We start from the raw sequence: 19,714 nt of genomic DNA, 5'->3' as shown, positions 1-19,714 counted from the left end.
CATCTTTAATGATCAAATAATTTTAAGTGGGGGAAAAAAGAAAAGGGGGGAAAGAGAGTGAAAGGTTTAAGACTAGAAAAAAACAACCAAAAAGAAGAACAATTTGAAAGATAAGTATAATATTAGAAAGCAACAGAAGTGGGGATTACAGATGAGAGAGTTAGAAGTAGAGAGATGAGGGGGTTAAAAGGGGAGGGAGAAGAAGAGGGGGAAGAAGGCAAGGAAAAGAAGTTGTAAAAAACAGAAACAAGAAATGGAGAAACAAAGAAAAGATATAAGGATTGTAACCATAAGCTTGTTTAGAGATAATGGGTGAAAATTTAATTGCAAAAGGGATTCTGCAAAGGTACATATGATACCATTGTTATATTACAAATAGAAATAATTTTAGAAAATATGATGATGGATAAAATATTTACTGTAATGTAGTGGGATGTTTGTTAATAAATAAATGAATTAAAATGATTGAGAGAATTAAAAGGGAACATTTTTAATTATTAGTAATGATTTATAAACATATAAGTGAGAAATATGGAAAAAAAAGAATTAACTATGGAAAGTTTATAAGTGTTCCCAAGGAAGTATGATATTTAATTGAAAAGAAATGTTAAAGATGTTAAGATTTTAATGCATATTAGTGATAGAATTGAATTGGAATGGAATGTGTGTTTTATTTACATATATATATAATTTTTTCTTTTTAAGAATATAGTCTCTATTTTAAGAATGTACCAAGCAGAACTCGATTTGAAGTTATGTATTATATTGAATGCTATAATCTTAAAGGTATACATTAAAGCTTAAATAAGAGTTTGAATGGATAAAATTAAAGGATATAAAGGTGTCATACTCTAATTGGTAACTACAGGGAAAAAAATTGCTTAATAAGAAAAGATAATGTGAAATTGAAACAGGACAGACAAAAGTATAAATATAATGATTTGAATTGAGATGAGATAATTAAAACAAAGTTGAGAAAATTAAAAGAGGGGGAAAAACTATGTAGAAAATATAAAATGGTAGTAAGATATGGACTAGAATATAAAAATGAGCATAAAATTGAGTTTTGTGTCTGTATGAAGAAGTGATAACCTGGTACCATGCTATTTTCAAAAAAGATGTTTTATTTGTATTTTGTTTTTGGGAAAACCCAAAAACTTTTTTTCAAAAAAAACCTGAATTAAAATCAGTAAAGGACATTAACATTTACAGGTTAGGACACAGAATATATACTCTTTCCTTCTGCAAAATGTGAAGAAATGTTTATAACAAAATAGCAATAGCAAAGACTTATATACCACTTCAAAGTGCTATCCTCTCTAAACAGTTTACAGAGTCAGCATATTGCCCCCCAACAATCTGGGTCCTCATTTTATTAACCTCAGAAGGATGGAAAGCTGAGACAAACTTGAGCCAGTGAGGATCTAACACCTGGCAGTGAGCTGAATTAACCTGCAATATTGCATTCTAACCACTGCACTACCAAAACTCCTAAAAATTAAAATCCTTGGAGTGTGAACAGTGTTAAGTATTTTCATATTTTCTGATTCAGGATAATATATAAGCATTTCAAAAGTTTTGTTAAAACAAGGAATGAATAAAAAAATCTGCTAAAGATGTGGGAGGGGGGAGTTCTTTCTATGACTATTAGTTACTTTTCCTTAGGATCATTTGCTATTATTTGATTGCTCTGACTGACCAGGAGAAAAATGAGAATTTGTCCTGCCTGTAGTACACAGATGGTTGGGTGGCAGCAACCTATTTTACAGAAAATATAGGGGTGTCATCAAAAATTATCCAAACTTGCAGTCATTTTTGCTGGATTTTGTGGTAATTTCCTGCACTCATGGGAGGGTACTTTTTCCAAATCAGAATTTAGCAGGGTTTAGGAGGGATTAGCAGCATTTCCACAGAGGAGCAACTAGAAGGAAGTAAGGTGTTAAGAAACTTATTTATAGCTTTGGCTGATTGCAGCATAAATTTAATTGTTTCAAGATCAATTGTCATTCCTGGGTAGGGCTGGGGAGAGTGACAAACGGTTGAGTTAAATCTTCCTCATCTTCCAAAAAGTCATTTGGAAACTGTATCTTTCCTTTAATTAAATCTAAGCCATTTCTTTCCCTGTAGTTTATCCAGATCTGACTTTGATGTTAACTCCTTTAACATCAAGGTCAGAACAGGATAAATATAGGAAAAGACACATCCGTTTTACAGATAGTGGGTGGTCCTGATTTGGAGCTCTAGAGCAGGGGTCGCCAACTTTTTGGACCTCAGGGACTACCAAACCCATAATTTTAAATCCCACAGACCAGAGACCCTGGGAAAATCCTCCAAAAAGTCTGCAGGAAAAATCCCCACCCCATACCGATCAATCATTCTTTATTTGGGCTCATAGGATTCTGTCTCCAGCTCTGTTCTCAGGGGAAGAGAGAGAGAGACTTTTGGCTTCATGCAAGGAAAGCAGCAGAAACAGCAGAAGTTTTTCTTTCTCTCCCCCAAACTCTGTCAGAAATGAGTGTTTGTGAGACTTGTCACACCGGCGCAGCCTCTTGGAGCAGGATGCCTTGTAGGGTCCCAAAGACTCATTTCTGACGGAGTTTCGGGGAGAGAAAGAAAGTCCTTTGCTGTTTTCCTTGTGTGCAGCCAAAAGCAGCAGAAGAAAGAAGCAGAAAGAAGCAGCCCGGCGAGGCGAGGCCAGGCGAGGCACGTGGAGGTAGTGAGGGGAGGGGAGAAAGGGTGGAGGAGGGAACTTGCCCTCCACCCTTTCCCCCCTCCCCTCACTACCTTGTTTTGTTTGCAATGCAAGTGACGCAAGCCTTGTGTTCCCGTGGGCCATGTGGGCAGCACAGCCTTGTGTTCCTGTGCAGCCTGGATTAATTGCTTTGGGGTGGGGACATTTCTCTGCAGACCACTAAAAATCTCTTGTGGACCACCAGTGGTCCTCAGCCCACTGGTTGGCGACCACTGCTCTAGAGTTTGTGCCATTTTCCTCTCACTGGTTTGGATCTCCTCCCAGAATTAAACCAGGGATGAGTACAGCAGTTACAAAATAATATTGATAGAATGTAAAATCCTCCTTAAAAAGTTAAATTTGAAAAACATTTATCAAAAAATAGACTTTTTAAAATTTAGCATTATCGTTTTAGATCCATGCCTGCTAGAAAGCCAGGATATTTATGCAAGCTCATTAGAATATATTTTACAACAAAGAAATTGTGAAAGGGACTGTACTATTGCCCATTTATTGTGCTGCCTTCCCTTACTGAAAGAAGTATCTGCAATGTGAAGCAAGATTCTAAATCTCTGCACAATTCGTTTCTCCTTAGTTACTTCATTCTGTACATTCTCTACAGAGCAAGTCATTGCACTCTTGTCTTGAGATTTTCTCTCTAGTGAATCTCTGGCCTGTACTTCCTTTTGATCTTTTCAGGTTCTTTTTTGTTCCTCCTTTATAAATTTGCATTTATCAGCCTTTGAAATTATGTGCAACACTTTAGGATACCAGAAAATCTTATAATTATCAGAAAATTAAAAATCTAGATATTCTAATTATTATACTTATTGCTTTAAATTTCACTGTATGAAGGCACTCTACAGGAACATGTGAACACTTTATCTGTCATAGAAAATCAGATAGAACTGGCTTAAATTGTTTTTGACAACCAATAAGCAAGATGTCTAATGGTATAACTGGTAGAGAAATACCAAGTCACATAAATAGAGATATCAGTTAACTGGGCCTTCTGCCTTTAATATTCCATTTTATAGTAACATTTGATCCTAATAAATATCAAATAAAAAACTGTAGTTGTGTTTATTGAACTTGAAAGAAATGATACAAGATTATAATCAAGGATATCTTCAAGCGAAAAAAATTATCTAAATTTCATTGTGCGATTGGTAACTAGTTTCACATGAAATAAGGCAGTTTCATTTATGAAGTATGCAGTCTCTTTGCTGATGATGTAAAGCTGTTCAATACCACAGACAACACTGCTACCCTTCAAAAAGATCTTGACTATGTATCAGAATGGTCAAACAAATGGCAACTTCAAATCTCAACAAATAAATGCTCTGTCTTACATATTGGCAAAAAATAAATAAATCAGAAAATAAAATACAAGCTGAATAGTCAAGACCTTGTTGATGATCCAAGCTCTGTAAAGGATCTTAGAATACTCATCTCTAATGATCTAAGTGCTAGAGCCCACTGTAACTACATAGCCAAAAGGCATTAAGAGTAGTTAACCTAATCCTATATAGCTTTTTATCTGGTAATATCACACTACTAACTAGAGCATACAAAACATTTGCTAGACCAATACTCAAATACAGCTCATCAGTCTGGAACCCACATTACGTATCTGATATTAGCACAGTTGAGAAAGTCCAGAAATATTTCACAAGAAGAGTTCTCCACTCCTTTACTCACTGTAGAATACCTTATGCCACCAGACTTGAAATTCTAGACCTAGAAAACCTTGAATTACGCCATCTTCGGTCTGATCTAAGTATGGTATATAAAAATCATACATTGCAATGACTTACCTGTCAATGAATACTTCAGCTTCAACCATAACAACACAAGAGCACAATAGATACAAACTCAAGGTTAACCACATCAACTTGATTGCAGGGAATACGACTTCAGCAACAGAGTAGTCAATGTCTGGAATACTCTACCTGACTCTGTGGTTTCTTCCCCAAACCCCAAAAACTTTAACCTTAGACTGTCTACTATTGACTTCACCCCTTTCCTAAGAGGTCTGTAGTGGGCGTGCATAAGCGCACCAACATGCCTATTGTCCCTGTCCTATTGTTTCTTTCATTTTTCTTATATGTACCCATTTCATGTATTCATAACTATGTTTTTACTTATACCTATTATCTTGTAAGCAATTGACAAATCAAAATAAATAAATAAAAATAAATAAATTGAAAGTTGTTCCAATCATCTGTGATTCCACATCAGTGCTGGAAGGCTGGTTTAGTACAGGTGAAACTACTGAGACACTGGATTTTTAAAAATTATTATTTGGAGTTGTTGTTGCTTTGAAATAAATGAGGTTCCTCTTCCCTGTTGGAAAACTTTTGCTATAACTCTGCTGCTGGCTTTTAACTTTCAGGTTCTGTAAGAGAAATGGAAGCTTGTTGGCTTAGCAATTCAGCTTCAGTAGCCCAGACTACAGGAAAAGTGTAATACTCCTGTAACTTGTCAATTTCCTGTTTCTATTCAACAAGGAGTTGGTGTGCAATATCTAGTTCTCTCACCTATGTTTTTTTATTCTTCTCACCCACTTGGACAATCAATATTGTGGGGATATTTTCTTACTTTGAGATATGTTATAACTCCAGGGTGGAATGGTCATTTTTTGCTCCTTGTTTTAATATTTCAACTGAGCAGGAATAAAGCCATTCCTGGATTGCCTTCAAACTGTTTTTGAAGGTTTTGGAAATGAAAAGGATGGCAGTGTGAAAATGCCTGCAGTTGACTCACATGTCAAGTACTTATATATTTCTCTCCTCTCTTCTCCTCTCCCCTTCCCTCTCCTCTCTCCTTACTACACTTACATGACTGTTATGACTAGCTGTATATAATTCACATCCTCAATATGTAACTAAAATTAGAGGTAAAAATGTAGCTTTGTACATTTTTACCTCTGTTCATTCATTATCTGGATTGTCTGCATAGCATTCTTGTATAATGTCCTATCAAATGGGATGTTCTTCATAGATCCTTAGGATGAGACTAGCTATCCAGGAAACTTTTTGTCATTCTATGCCTTGCTGGAAGGAATTATAAATGACTGGAATTACGGGCACGTCCCCAAATGACCATTTCAGAAGGTCAACAAATGTTATTGATTTTGGAACTAAAGATTTGTTGTCCTTTTTTTTGTATAAACTCCATTTCAAACCCCAAATTGCTAAAATCAAAAAATTTGACTTTTGGTAAGTCCCACTGCTATCTAAAAGCTGAACACTTTTTAATAAATAGCTAATATGGGATTAACCTTCCCCTGGTAAAGCCATGTTCTAGTTCAAAAACGTCTTATTAGATCAATTTAACCTTTATGGTTTCTTTCCAGATTTGATTTGTGGAAAGCTATTCAAGGAAAATGTAACAAACAGAATAAAAAAGTCCATATATGGCTCTCAGCATGCATACAAGGGGAAAAAAAGATAGCCAAGCTGCTCTTTATCATGGTAAGATGATGTGTGGGGGAATTTATTAATTTGTACTGTATTCTTTGAAGGGGCAGGGGTAATTTCTCTTCTAATGTTTTTCCTCACAGCTGTTGTGAGAAATATATTAGGCTGAGGATGAGCAACTAGTTCAAAATCAGCCAGTAAATTTAATCTGGGAGTCACTGGTATATCACGCTAAGCTTGCTATAATTATAAAAAGTCAACAGTACCGATAGCTGAAAATCTCAGTGTCACTAATAACATATTAGAGTCTTCTAATAACATATTAGAGTCTTCTACTTTACACTTTTGGGGGAGTTATATGAACTGTAGAACCAAATGGCAAAGATTAAGACTAGAGTCTTCAAATCTCTCCATATTAAGACTCCACATGGCTGCTGCTCATAAGGAGACTGCAAGATAGCAATGTTCTGTAGGTTTGAACACCCAAAGACAAAGGGATTAATCATTTTGCTCACAACTGCAGCAGAACCATTTAAAGGATACTAAATCCATAAGCCTCACTTTCTAATCACTTTCAGAAATAATCTATTAACCAATTTAACCTATAAGAGCTCTTTGAAATTTCAAGTTTTTCAAACTTGTAAATGCTGTGTGAGTTTGCCTTCAATGCTGAAGTAAAGAAAAATTAATTATAAGTTAAAGAGCTTAAAGAATATTATATAACTTAAATAGTATAAAATAAACAGCAAAAAGCTAAATAATATTTTAAACATAGAAATATACTAAGGGTCCATATACATTTGGACTGTTGAAACTTTTATAACAAGACTTTAGAATTAATTATAAAGAACAAATAGCTTCCTATGGGAAATAGATCTGTTTTGGTTTTTGGGAGGCATAACAGAATAATAAATTGCATGATTTAAACTGGATACTAGAAGGCAGTAAATATTCTAGCCTTATGAAGAATGAAGTCAGAAATTAGTAGCCACTATATTAACAAGGTCAATAATAATGTCTGCTTCTATGGATAGACATCCAAACTATGTTATCAAAAATTTACAACAAATTTTATCTGGAAATGATAACTTAAGTAAATCTATTACTGACAGATCAAGAGAGTGACTTGGACAAGGATGTTTCACTTCATTCATCTACAAAAGGAGTTGACTGATGTTTTAAAATTCTAAAAGAAAATACAAATGATAAACCAAGAAAGTGACCTGGATAATTTTTCCTATTGGATTCACAAAAGAGGCTTGTTTAAGCATCATAGAACTCTGTGCAATGGGATAAAATGGAAGTGAAGAGAAATAAAGTCCTACAATAATATTTGAATGAACTAAATATTCAGACTATTAGTAAAAGAAAAGAATATAGCCTTATATAATTAAGGTTAAAAAACAAGATACATTATTACTTCTGGTAAGCCTTGATGGACTTAATGCTGACACCAGGACTAAAAAGATAATGCTTTATGGATTTGTCTATAGATATGAGATGGGATATGTGATGAAGAGATAATTGTTTGTAACCTTATGGGTGAGTGGGGGGAAGAGTCAGTAAATTTATTTATACTTGCTGTGATGAATGTTGAGAGTCAGTTCTTCATATATTTCAATGTCACTAATAACACTTTACACTTCTGGGGGGAGTTACAGTGAACTGCAGAACCAATGATCAAATGGCAAAGATCAAGAAACTACATTTTTCTGCTCTTTTTTCTTTGCATTTGTTTATCCTTTCTCTTTTCTTTCTTCTACACTTTCTGTAAGTTTAGCTTGTATTACTAGATTTTACTATTACATCAAAATTCTTTTATTGTTAGATAGTTCTTCCCTTCAGGACAGTGGGTTGATCAAGGGATCAGGAGGACTCCTCCATCAATTTCCATTTGACAGTATTCTCTCTGTCTAATAATAGGGCTGATCTGGTCTTTTGGTGGTGGGATTATATTATCATTGATATCCATTGGTACCTCTGAAATTTAGTGTAAGTATGATCATCAGGAAATCACAGAAAATCACAGAAAATAATTTTCTGGGAAATGTGTTAAAAAGAGAATACATATCTTTTAGAAGACCTGTCCTTCTTATTATGCAGGGACTATTAAATGACTATTTTTTCATCACTTTCAGAATCTAGAAATCTTAGCTTGTTAAAATAGATTGTTAATATAAACACAATCTGAATTCTTAGTTTTCTTGAAAATACCATCGGATCTTTTCAGGTGGATCTTTTGCAAAATGAATGAGGTCTGAGCAGATTTTTACCAGAGAAATAGAAATTCTAGTGGATTTCAGAAATGTGCTTTACCTGAAATTGGTTAATCCATTTCCAAAGAAATTATGATAAAGTCTTTTGCACCTTTTCATCAGGAATTTTGATTAACTTTCTGTTTAGTCACTTGATGTGTGCATTTTACCTGATACATTTATTCATCAGATTTATATTCTGCCTTCATTCTATATAACTCAAGATGCAGTATATAATAATCTTTTCTCCTATCCCTCACGCCAATAATCACCCCATGATTGCACAGATTTTTAAGATGATGTTATAAATCTTTATAGTCATATAGCAAAACTCCTCTGAGTCTTTTCTAAAATGCTGTTTGATTAGTTTAGAAATCTCATGCTGTTATTTGCTCTGTCCTTTGCTATTGAACAATGTTTTAAAATGAGATGAAGGATAATGATAATCACATTTCTAATTCAAGCTAACTTTCCTTGTTTATTTTCCACCTTGAGATTCCTTGCATGAGAAACTTACATAAATACACATTGTATTTAATGTTTCAAGATTAAGTTTCGAGGTAGCCAGAAACTGAAATGTCCTAATTTTAATATTTAAGATATTAAGATGTCATGTATTTGGAAATTCACATGTCTAGTTCTGCAATTGTATAACTACATTTTGCCCTTCTGAGGAAGGAATTGTTAAGATTGCCTTGAAAATTATCTGTGATCTTTAATCAAATAACCCATAAGGAAGTCTAGAAACAGACAGTGAAAAAGTATTCTCTAACCTTGAAACATTTTCATCTCCAGTTAGATGTCTTAATTTTGTATTACTAAAGCCACCTGGGACAACAAACTTTCCTAATAGCCTTTTGGGTGGGAATCACTATCAAATTGTCAATCAAAAAACTGCTTTGCCATGGGATTAAGTAAAATTAGAAAGTTCATGATTTTTTTTGCTGAACTATAGTCTATTGTTCAATTGTTTTTATATTAGATTTATAAGCCACATTTTATGGTCTTTGAAAACTTTCTAAAAAGTTGTCACTGAACAGTAAATATTGTGAGAAAAAAGGGAAAGTATTGAATTGTGGATAGTACCTTGGCAAGATTTCAGATTTGCCATTGCCTCTTTCCTAGGGTTGAGATAGTCCGATTGGGACAAGGTCATCCAGATGGTATCATGCCAAAGGCAAGACTAGAACTTGTGGTTTTTATTTCTAGCCAAGTGGGCACTTTTTTAACCACTACTCCAAATTGGCTTTCTTTTTTAAAATTAAATTACTTTAAACAAGATGAAATCTCTCTGGGCTCTACCCATTTTTTATCTCTTGATTTTAAGTGTATTTTAGCCTCCCTGCCAACCTCTTCTCCCATCATTTCTGATCCTTATTTATCAACTTAGGACCCTGCATTGGTATCTCCATTTTTCAGTATGTGGTGATACATTATTTTATTCACTTTTAACAATTTAGCCGAGGTTCTTTTCTGGAATGAATGCGCAATATGTATATTTACGATAGAAATATTTGTTCAACCTATATTTCAGAATGCTTTAAGGCTCATATGACACAGTTGTGCTGATTATTTGAGGAAATGGTAACCTTAGGAAAAACTAGCCTAAGTGGCAGCCTCACATATGCTGAGTCAGATGTATAGATTTTTGAATTCTCTGCTAATCTTAGTATGCCACTATTAAAAACAAACAAACAAACAGCTAATGTAAGAGGATAAGACCTTCACCATTCCCAGTTGTGCATTAAATGACCAGAAAATGGAAAATCAACATGTCATCAACATGTCACATAAGCTGTAAAGGCCCTATTCAAGTTATAGGCTATCATGAGTTAATAAAGAAATCTCTGCATTCACTATTTACATTGGTATTTCATGTCAGCCTTGGACTGGGAAGGAATGTGTTCAGGTAGGTATTCTGGAGACACAGATACCCAGTCTCTTAATAGTGCTGAAGTTATACATTTATGCATTTGTAAAATTATAGTATGCAAACATTTAACAAGAATTCATACCTATTTCTTTCTCACATATACATATATGTATTCAAGCAGATATGTTTTTTATTGTCAATGGACATTCATTTAGATGATATATTTAACATTCCTTCCTATTTTTCCTCAAATGAACTACTCTCTGAAATATGTTGGGCTGAGAGTAACCAAAGGGCTGTTATGGTGGAGGGTGGACTTCAATTTAGATCTGTTGTTCCTAGTCCAACTTCTTCAATGCTATTTTTATCAGCAAGAGGAGAACTTTTTATGGCAGCCATTTTATAGAAAGATCATGCTGTTTGTTGATATCTGTTTCATAAAAGGACAGTGGGGTTCCTACCCCCGAGCAATGCAACATACTTGATTCAAGAAAAATGAAATATAACCATATGTGATAGTCAAGAGACGTATATTAGAATGCATTTCAGATGACATGCAATGAGGGTTATTTATTCAATTTGTGTAGTCATCCATCTCAACAAGTGAATCTAATGATGAACAAAATTAAAATTCCAATAACATAGAAATTAAAATACAGAATAGCCTTAGGTTCCAATATACTTTCTATCCAGAAAAAAGATAACGCCGTATACTTTGGTTTGGTTATCTAATCACAGCAAACTATAAGTTACCATTTATCATTTTTCTCCTCCTCCTAGAGTCAAATCCTAAATTATGCAAATAAAATATAGTGTTCATAAAACAGAATAAGCATTCACTCTAATGCTGAATTTGCCATTCTGAAGCTTATTTTGGGAAGCTCTTTAACATCTCTATGATCCATGGTAAGTAAGTAAATAAACTGAACAAGGAGAGATTCAACCTGGAAATAAAGAGAATTTTTCTGACAGTGAGAACAATCAACCAATGCAACAGCTTGCCTTCAGAAGTTGTGGGAGCTTCTTCACTGGAAGCTTTCAAGAAGAGACTAGACTGTCATCTCTCAGAAATAGTGTAGGGTTTGCAAGGAGTTGGACTAGATGACCTACAAGGTCCCTTCCAACTCTGTTAATCTGTTAATATCCTCTTTCCAGTATGTTATGGAACACTGTATTTACAGCATGAATCTATGGGATACATCCACTTACACAAGAAGAGTCTACTGTAGTTATAACAGTCTTCTTTTTTGCTAAGTGCATTTTCTTCTTCCTGAAGATTATTCACACTCTACATACCATTCAACTGTAATATCAGTCAGACTTTCATTATTCATTTGGTTTTTGGGGAAATGCAGCACAAAACAAAAGAATAGCTGAATTTGCCACCATTGTTTGTCATCAAATTACTTTTGGTGGTGGTAAAGTAGTTATCTGAAGAAAGAACAAACTTTTCTGAAAACATTTTTTCTCATCAAGGAATGTAGCAAGCAAGTAGTTTTTAAGTCAGGGGAGCATGACCTACAGAACTTTGACAGTTCTCACCACTTTCTCTCATCCATAACTTAATTTGGTAGGCCATTTTTTTTGTTTCCACATCTTATCTCCCTGAACAGGCAGCAAAATAGAGAAATGATTCCCCCACCTTCATTTTTTAGAGTAATAGGTGATATTTTTGAAAGCTTTCTAGGCCAAGCCTTTTTTTTATCATCTTTTCCCTACAAGATAAAGCCTTACCTCTCAAAAGTTGCAGATGTTTTGTATATGCCTTTTTGTATAAGCCTGAGAGGAGAAATGTATTATTTAGTTACAGAAAGCAATTGAAAATCTGTCTTAATGTTGAACACAAGAAATGCTTCTATCCAAGTCTAAAGTTCTATCTTGAAAAAAGTTCCTTGGCAGAAGGTGTATTGTTATTTTCTTGCTGGTAACTTGTATTGTCTTCTACAATCATCTAACTTTAATTTTCCAAAATAACAATAATGAGGATAATGTTTATATGATGTGAGTGATAGCTGGATGATGCTAAGATGGGGGAAATGGCCTGTGTATCTAAGGTTTAGTCCTCTTGGGAAACTGCTGTCCAGAACATTTATGGCTCCTTGCTTCAATGTTCCTTCTGGCAGAATGTGGGTATTCCTGCACCTACAGCTCTTTCTCATTGATGATAACCTCCTCTAATTACAGTGCAGCCTATGCTCTTTATGAAAAAGTACAGTCCAACTAAAGTAATGAGACTTTCCATAAACCTTCATAGGATTCACTTCAGCAGATACCTCAAGAGAGATGGCCCAATGATGGGGGAACCGTGCCATAACAGTCAAAATAACAACAGTAGCATCTTTTTCTCTGATGAGGCATCAATGCTATTAGAGAAGTTGTCAATATGGTAGCAGCTCTTGATTTTAATACCAAGTTATTTTTGAGTTTTGACCAACTCTGCTGTTGGGTTCAGAGCTAAGGTTCAGCTTGATCAAGTATGGTGGCATTAGTGAACTCTGTAAAGCAACCTCATCACCTTTATATGATGTTATTTTATTTCTAGGCCCTATCTTCCAAATGACCTTCTCTCTGACAACACGCCAGGCCAGGATTATTCAGCTTCTTTATACAATCCATACAAATATTTCAAATATTTGAATCTTTAAAACAGAGTGTAGAGCCATTACATGTTAGGAATTCGGGGCCTTTCGGGGCCTTCACCTAGCCACAATACAAATATACCCTTCTGGCTTCTTTTTTTCCACCACATTCCCATGACTGTCTCATTTCTTAATCATAAATGAAATCTGGTCCAGTTTTTCTTAGCTGTATTTAGCATTGAAATATTGTTTTCTACCTTATTTCCATATCATCCAAGCACAGAATTAGGGAATATAAACATTAAGATGTGTCACACTTTGCTTTGAAGGAAAGTCAGGTTGCTGCCATGATTTGAAACAATGGCAACCAAGACAGATTAGAGAATTGGTGATTGGCATAGAAAACTTTCAGTTGATATAGTTTTTCTGCCAACCCAAGAATGAGTGGATATCATTGCATCTTAGCAGTGACAAAAGTCAAATATCAAACACTAAAACACTTTTTGTCATTCATAAAATGGGAGTCACAAAGTATTTTGCATCTGAGATGCACTTTATTTTTGGCCCTCTCCAGGGACCCTAAAGTATTTCAACGGTGACATCACCATGCCACTGGAACGAAAGGATATTTTTGTACCTTTCTTAAGTTTTGGGAAGCGTGTGGGATTAAAGGGCAAAATAGCACTCATTTACTTCTTGAATGCATTTCCTCAAATAGGAAAGCTTAAATAATTATCAATGGTACACATTCAAGGCACAATTTTAGCCTTTAATTTTCAAGTAAAAAATTAGCTCTCATTAATTCTGGGGTTTTTCTGAGGTTTGCAAATGTGCTAGGGTATATGAGCCAAGACAGGTTATGTCCCTCTTTTAATTTGCATACTGAAACTTCTCATCTAGTTATCGGGATTGGACATCCTGCTATCTAAAGTGGAGATTCCAGAGTAGATGAAGAAAAAATTTCTGCAGAAGTTTTTTAATAAAACAAAAACAAAAAGTAAGTAATTTATTGATTTGGCTCTGAAATATGTATCATCATTCTTGATCCAGAATGAGAATAATATCTAGAATACAACAAATTGACAAGAATTGGTGCACATTACTGAAATAAAATAGGATAGGATACATGTCCTCCAGAGGTAAAATGTTCAGAAACCAATCTGTGTAGAAAAGCTGAAATAAGCAAAATCTGAACACATTCCTAGAGAGAACTGTAATTATGATTCAGGGAAAATAAATAAATCCCACACAGAGGTCTAGAAGGGCAATTCCTGATATTCCATCATGAACCAAAATCAGCAAAGAAAAAGAAGTCTCTATTTCTATAGCAATCCCGAGAAGACTAAATTCTGGGCACAATTTTCAAGTAATATTTGGAAGTCTAAAAACTTTGCTTTGAGCATGAGAACCCCTGGGTGAGGGTTTCCCTTGCTACAATAGCCTTCAGAACCCATATCAAAAACAGTTTTTAAAACTGTTTTCAAAAACAAAATGATGTTACTCAGTTTTAAAAGAAATGATTATTATGATGACAACTACAGAAGTATCTCATCATTCTCTACGGTAGCTCTAAGGTAGCTGCTCAGGCTACCTTCGAATGAGGCTTCTTTCTGCTTCTTTAGACTTATAAAAAGCTTACCAAAAAGTGTAGAATGGGATAGTTTGCCAAAAATTGAATTAATATTATTTGTATTTGTATTTATAAATACAAAAGAAAATTAGTTAAATCCAACTACAGTAGTTATGCAATTATTTATTGCAACTCTTGACTCTTCCAAGGATTGCTGATCCAAAATGATGTTCTCTAACTTTGCAGTGAGCTCAGTTGAAATGTAGCATTTTACCTAGGATTCATTTAGAGTGTAAAAAGCAAAAATATACATTGTTTTATTTCCAGTTTAAATTAGAGCAAAATGTGATTTAATGTTGGCAATCCTTAATTTACGACCACAATGGGACTAGGATTTCTGTTGCTAAGCAAGGTGATGTTCAGTGAGTCATGCCTGATTTTGCAATCTTTTTTGCAGCCGTGCAAAAAAGAATCAATGCAAATGTTACGTGAATCGGACAGTTCTTAAGCAAATAGGTCTTCCCCCATTGACTTTGCTTGATGGAAGCCAGCTGGTAAGGTCACAAATGGCAAACACATGAACCTGAAGTGCAGCAACTGTCATAAATACATGACAGTTGCCAAAGGCCTAAATTTGATCAGTGACTGTCGGGATGCTGAAATAGGTTTAAGGACCAGTTGTAAGCCCCTTTTTTTTCAGTGCTGTTGGTTGGCTAAAGGAGTAGTTGTTAAGTCAAGGATTACTTGCAGCCATTTGGGAGTTTCTTGCAATCATGATATCTTTGCTCTAAAGCTTTTTGGTGATTGTGAAGTCTTTTCTGCACTGGAGAAAATATCATTCATTAGGTAGATGGAAAGAGAAAGGCAGCTTCCATGACTCACTTTGTCACAATCTTGTATAGAATTCACTTATTAATGGATTGACAAAGAAGATGCATGGCAGGAGTTATTAACATTTGACAGTCGACATTTTAACGAACTATACCTACCTGTATAAAACAATATTAAAAGGCCCTGAAGTGTAACGTCCTTTTTTAGTTTCAAAAGATAGGCAATAGTGTACAATGTCTCTAAATTTTGAACGTTTCTGACAGCTTTAACAACTTTAACAGCTTTAACTTTAACAACTATGTATTGGGCTGTGCGGAAATGAAAAGAATCGGTCCACGCATCAGAGGATTCACAGTATAAGCTGAGGGAACAAAAAATGTAATCAATCAAGGTTTTTATTCCACTTGCAATAGGGAATGAAGTGAATGTGTCCAGTGAGATCACAAGAAAGAAATACTTTAAAAGATTGTGTAGAAGAGAGACTGCAGTGGGAATGTAGGTGCAGATTAAGTGCTGTTATAAAAGGCAGCTTTAAGCACAGAAAAAGAAGATCTGGGTCTGGGTATTTCATGGAGAGTCCCCCCCCCCCGCCTTTTTGTCACATTGCTCTGAAAGGTAATTAGCATAAAAGAACTCAGAACATTGACTTCCTTTAAGATATATGTGGGTTTGGAGAACACATTTGAAAGCCAGGTTCATTAAATATGGCCTTTTTGTTGCTTAAAACAATTGGCATTCCAATCACAGAAACTATTCTGTGATTATCTGATCCACTCGGAGTCAATACTAAACTGATGAAGCAAAGGTCCAATTGTTATATCCTTTTTTATATGAGTGGTATGAAAAACTCTGAAACTCATCTTCTTATGAAATCCCAGGGAAGTAGATGTCTTGAATGTTATACAGTATAATCCTTTGTTAGGATGAATTGTTATCTCTTTTATGGCCACTCATTTTTGTTTACATAGGTTACAATCTGAATGACTCTAGGAGGAGAAAAATGATAAATGAGTAAGATAAGTGTATTTTTCTGTGACTGAATAACTCCTCTATACTTTTAAAGAGGGGAAGGAAGGAAGACCCAGTTATCTTTTTTTCTGGGTGGAAATTATTTTGGAACCTAAGAAACAACAAGAGGAATATGGATTTCTTTTTTGTCTCTCAAAAGTTAATAAGATCTGACCTGCTTAGAATCAGTTAAGCAAGCAAAGATTAGCCCATTGACAAGTCTATAAGCCAGAGATATGTATCATGCAAAATCCCTTTTACCTTTGATTTGTCTTTGGGAGGATTCTGTGGCACAGAAGATATTTTAATTAAATCTATTCACATCAAATTGAAAATGGCTCATTGGAACAGAAATTGTCCTTCATTTTCAAATGGTATTAATGAATTTGCCCATGCAAACTGTGACCTATTTCAAAGGATTCATAGAATGATAAGCTAAATCCATATTTTAAATTTAGCTCAGTTCTCACACAGGGTGAGTTTGACTGATTACTGTGTTGAAGCAAACCCCAATGCTTAAAAAAAATACATTACACAACCGTTAAGAGAAATGAAGTCCATGTAGCATTTGTGATTGTTATGATGCACTGAAAGCTATGTCTTTGGAGAGTGTAGCTCCTTTTCTAATGTTCAGTTTTGAAGATGGGAAAAGAGAAGGAAGAGCTCATTAAGGCTTCATTGCTTGGTTGCATCCAACTAATGTTCAAACCTGCCTCAGAAAATTTATTGAAAATTTTAATTTCTGTGTAGGAATGCCTGCAGGGTATGGTTTTAAAAGAACAAGTTGGTGGCTGCAATATGCTTCAGTTGTTTCCCTTCCCTTAATCTCACCTTTTAGACTGCCTATTGACATAAATTCACCTCTCATCATGTGGCATCAGCAATTTAATTTTTAAAAATCACTTGACTCTATGCATTTCTGGACAGGAAAAATACAAACTTAAAAATCCCATTGAAAATGAGAGTCTTTTAATTTATATAGATCAATAAACTTATACTGAATGAGTAGATCAAAATTAAAATGAGAAACAAGCAAAGGATGTAGAAACCAAAAGGGATGAAGTAGATTCAGCTATTTGCTTATTTCAATGATAGAATTTTAAGTTTAAATTTCTTATGAAAGTTGATGAAAATTAAATATCCTTACATTTTATCTAAATAATATCCCAAGGTCTGGATGGAGAGATGGAAGCTCTGTATCTTGTTTTGAATTCAGTGGAACAGTGGGATCTCTTTACATTGGATGTGAAATCACTTCTGATATTTATTGTTTTATTATATATTTGTTTATTTATCTATCAATCATCTTAACTGCTCAATTCTCTCAGTAGAAACACTGAAATAAATAACTTAAATTGGTCATGATTTAGTATCACAATTCTCTTAATCTATTCTTTTTTCTATAAAAATACTGATTTAATATTATTATAATTAATCTTCCTTTATTCCTGAATAAAGAAATCTTCTTCCAATTCTTTCCCATTACCTGTTGGAATGTTTATAACAGTACTGTTTAATGATTAGTTTCTCTCAACACCTATTACATCTTGAAAATGTTAGTTATGGATGTGTATTTCTCTAAGACAATCCAGATCTTATATCTATTTTGTACCTTTTACTCTTGCCATATCAAACCAATGGTCTGAAACTTCAGGAGGATTAACAACTCTCCAAACATATTGAAGTTGAAGATTGTGTTGCTGGCGTTTTGTGGGTCGATCTGTCAATTACCTTGAAAACCCATGATGAGCCAGGTGTTGGCTCGTTGACAATTATGATGTAAGTCCCTGCAATTCACAGCACTCTGAAGCAGAACTCTCAAGAATTTTCAATTTTCTATGGGAACTGGATTATTTGTTTTCATCTCTGCAGAAACAGAGCCAGACTCATTTCTGGGCATTTAAAAAAGCAAATAAATGGAAATCACTATCTGTGAATCTGTTTTGCTTGTCCAGTGTCATGCTTCTGAGGTTTGGACTACTGCTTGAATTGACAAAAATCCCCAAATACTTTGTTATTGCTAAAAACTAGATGATAAAAGATGCTGAAAAATGAATGCTTTCAATTTGGAAGGGAGAAGTTTCAAAATATTTGTTATTTTTGTTTCAAAACAATAAATAGGAAACTTTGTAACACTAATAGAAAATGTTTTCACATAGCTATACAGCCAACCTCCAGGTTTCAGGATTTTCCACCTAACCAGCCATTTTCTTTCAGCCACAAGAATTACTAAACCATTTCTACATTTCTCTTCCTGAATAGAAATGCGGTACTCACAATGATCCCTATTAGTATAGAAAAAAAGTTCTACAAAACAATAGAATACATTAAAAAGGTACAGATAAATCTTCTTTTAATTTTTTTTTACCTCACTAGAACAATGTAAAAATACAAGGCATCACCCCTGAGAAATATAATTAGTTTTATTAAGAGTCATCCTTTATACATTCAGATTTTATTGCTTAAAAGTTATTTAAAGGCTTGTTTCCAATATCTCAGAAAAACAGAGTTGGAAGGGATCTTGAAGATCTTCTAGTCCAACTCCTGCTCAAGCAGGAGACCTTGTACCATTTCAGAGAAATTATCATCCAATTTCTTCTTTAAAAACTCACAACTTCTGAAGACAACCATTCCACTGATTAATTATTCTAATCTCCTGCAACAATGCTGACAAAAGTACACTAAAATATGCACTATTAAAAATAATGATTCATGGAGCATTCTTAATATATTTCAGACACAACTGGCTATCAGTGAGTAATTTAGAATACTAATATATTCTCATATATTTTAATTTTGTTGTAAGACCACAGAGATGGACAAAAACTTCTTTGCTGATGTTTTTATAATATTAACTTTAACCATGATCTGTTTTATATGCCTCATAATTTTTTCCCCAGAAGACAGATGCCAACTTACAAAAAAAGTAGGTACTCTTACTCTTTGCATATTTGGTAAACAGAAAACTTATCACACTCTTTTCGTAAGCAGAACATTCTTATTGTTATGTCCCTGGAACTTGCCAAAGTCCCCACCCAGGTCCGTTCATGCTGCGGGGGCGTTTGCTGCCCCTCATTGGCTGGCCTCCCTCGACAGCCGGCTATAAAAGCCGGCTGCAGGGTCCGGCCAGCTGCTGTTCGCTGTGAGCCTGCTCCAGGCAGGGCTAACACGTTCAGTCCTTTATTGTTTCAATAAAGTCTTGTTGCATCCATGCCCTGGTCTAGCCTCTCATTGCTCAACTACAACACTTATCTTGCAATAATGTAACATATAAGCAAAAAAGGTTTAATTCTAGTTTACTTTATAAGATTTCTATGATGGCATTCTGTGGACCAGAATGTAAGTTTCAAGAAGCCTTCAGTATTCTCTCAAAGTTTTATCTCACCTTGCAGTTCACTCTTTATCAGGCTTTGTAGCTGGATTTTTGTGGCAGTGGGAAACCCTG

This window comes from Pseudonaja textilis, chromosome 2 (assembly GCF_049901715.1).
Source record: "Pseudonaja textilis isolate UNSWEBS1 chromosome 2, rPseTex1.2, whole genome shotgun sequence".
In the NCBI taxonomy this organism is placed as follows: Eukaryota; Metazoa; Chordata; class Lepidosauria; order Squamata; family Elapidae; genus Pseudonaja; species Pseudonaja textilis.
The sequence above is the reverse complement of the archived record's forward strand: the minus strand, read 5'-3'. Positions refer to the sequence as shown.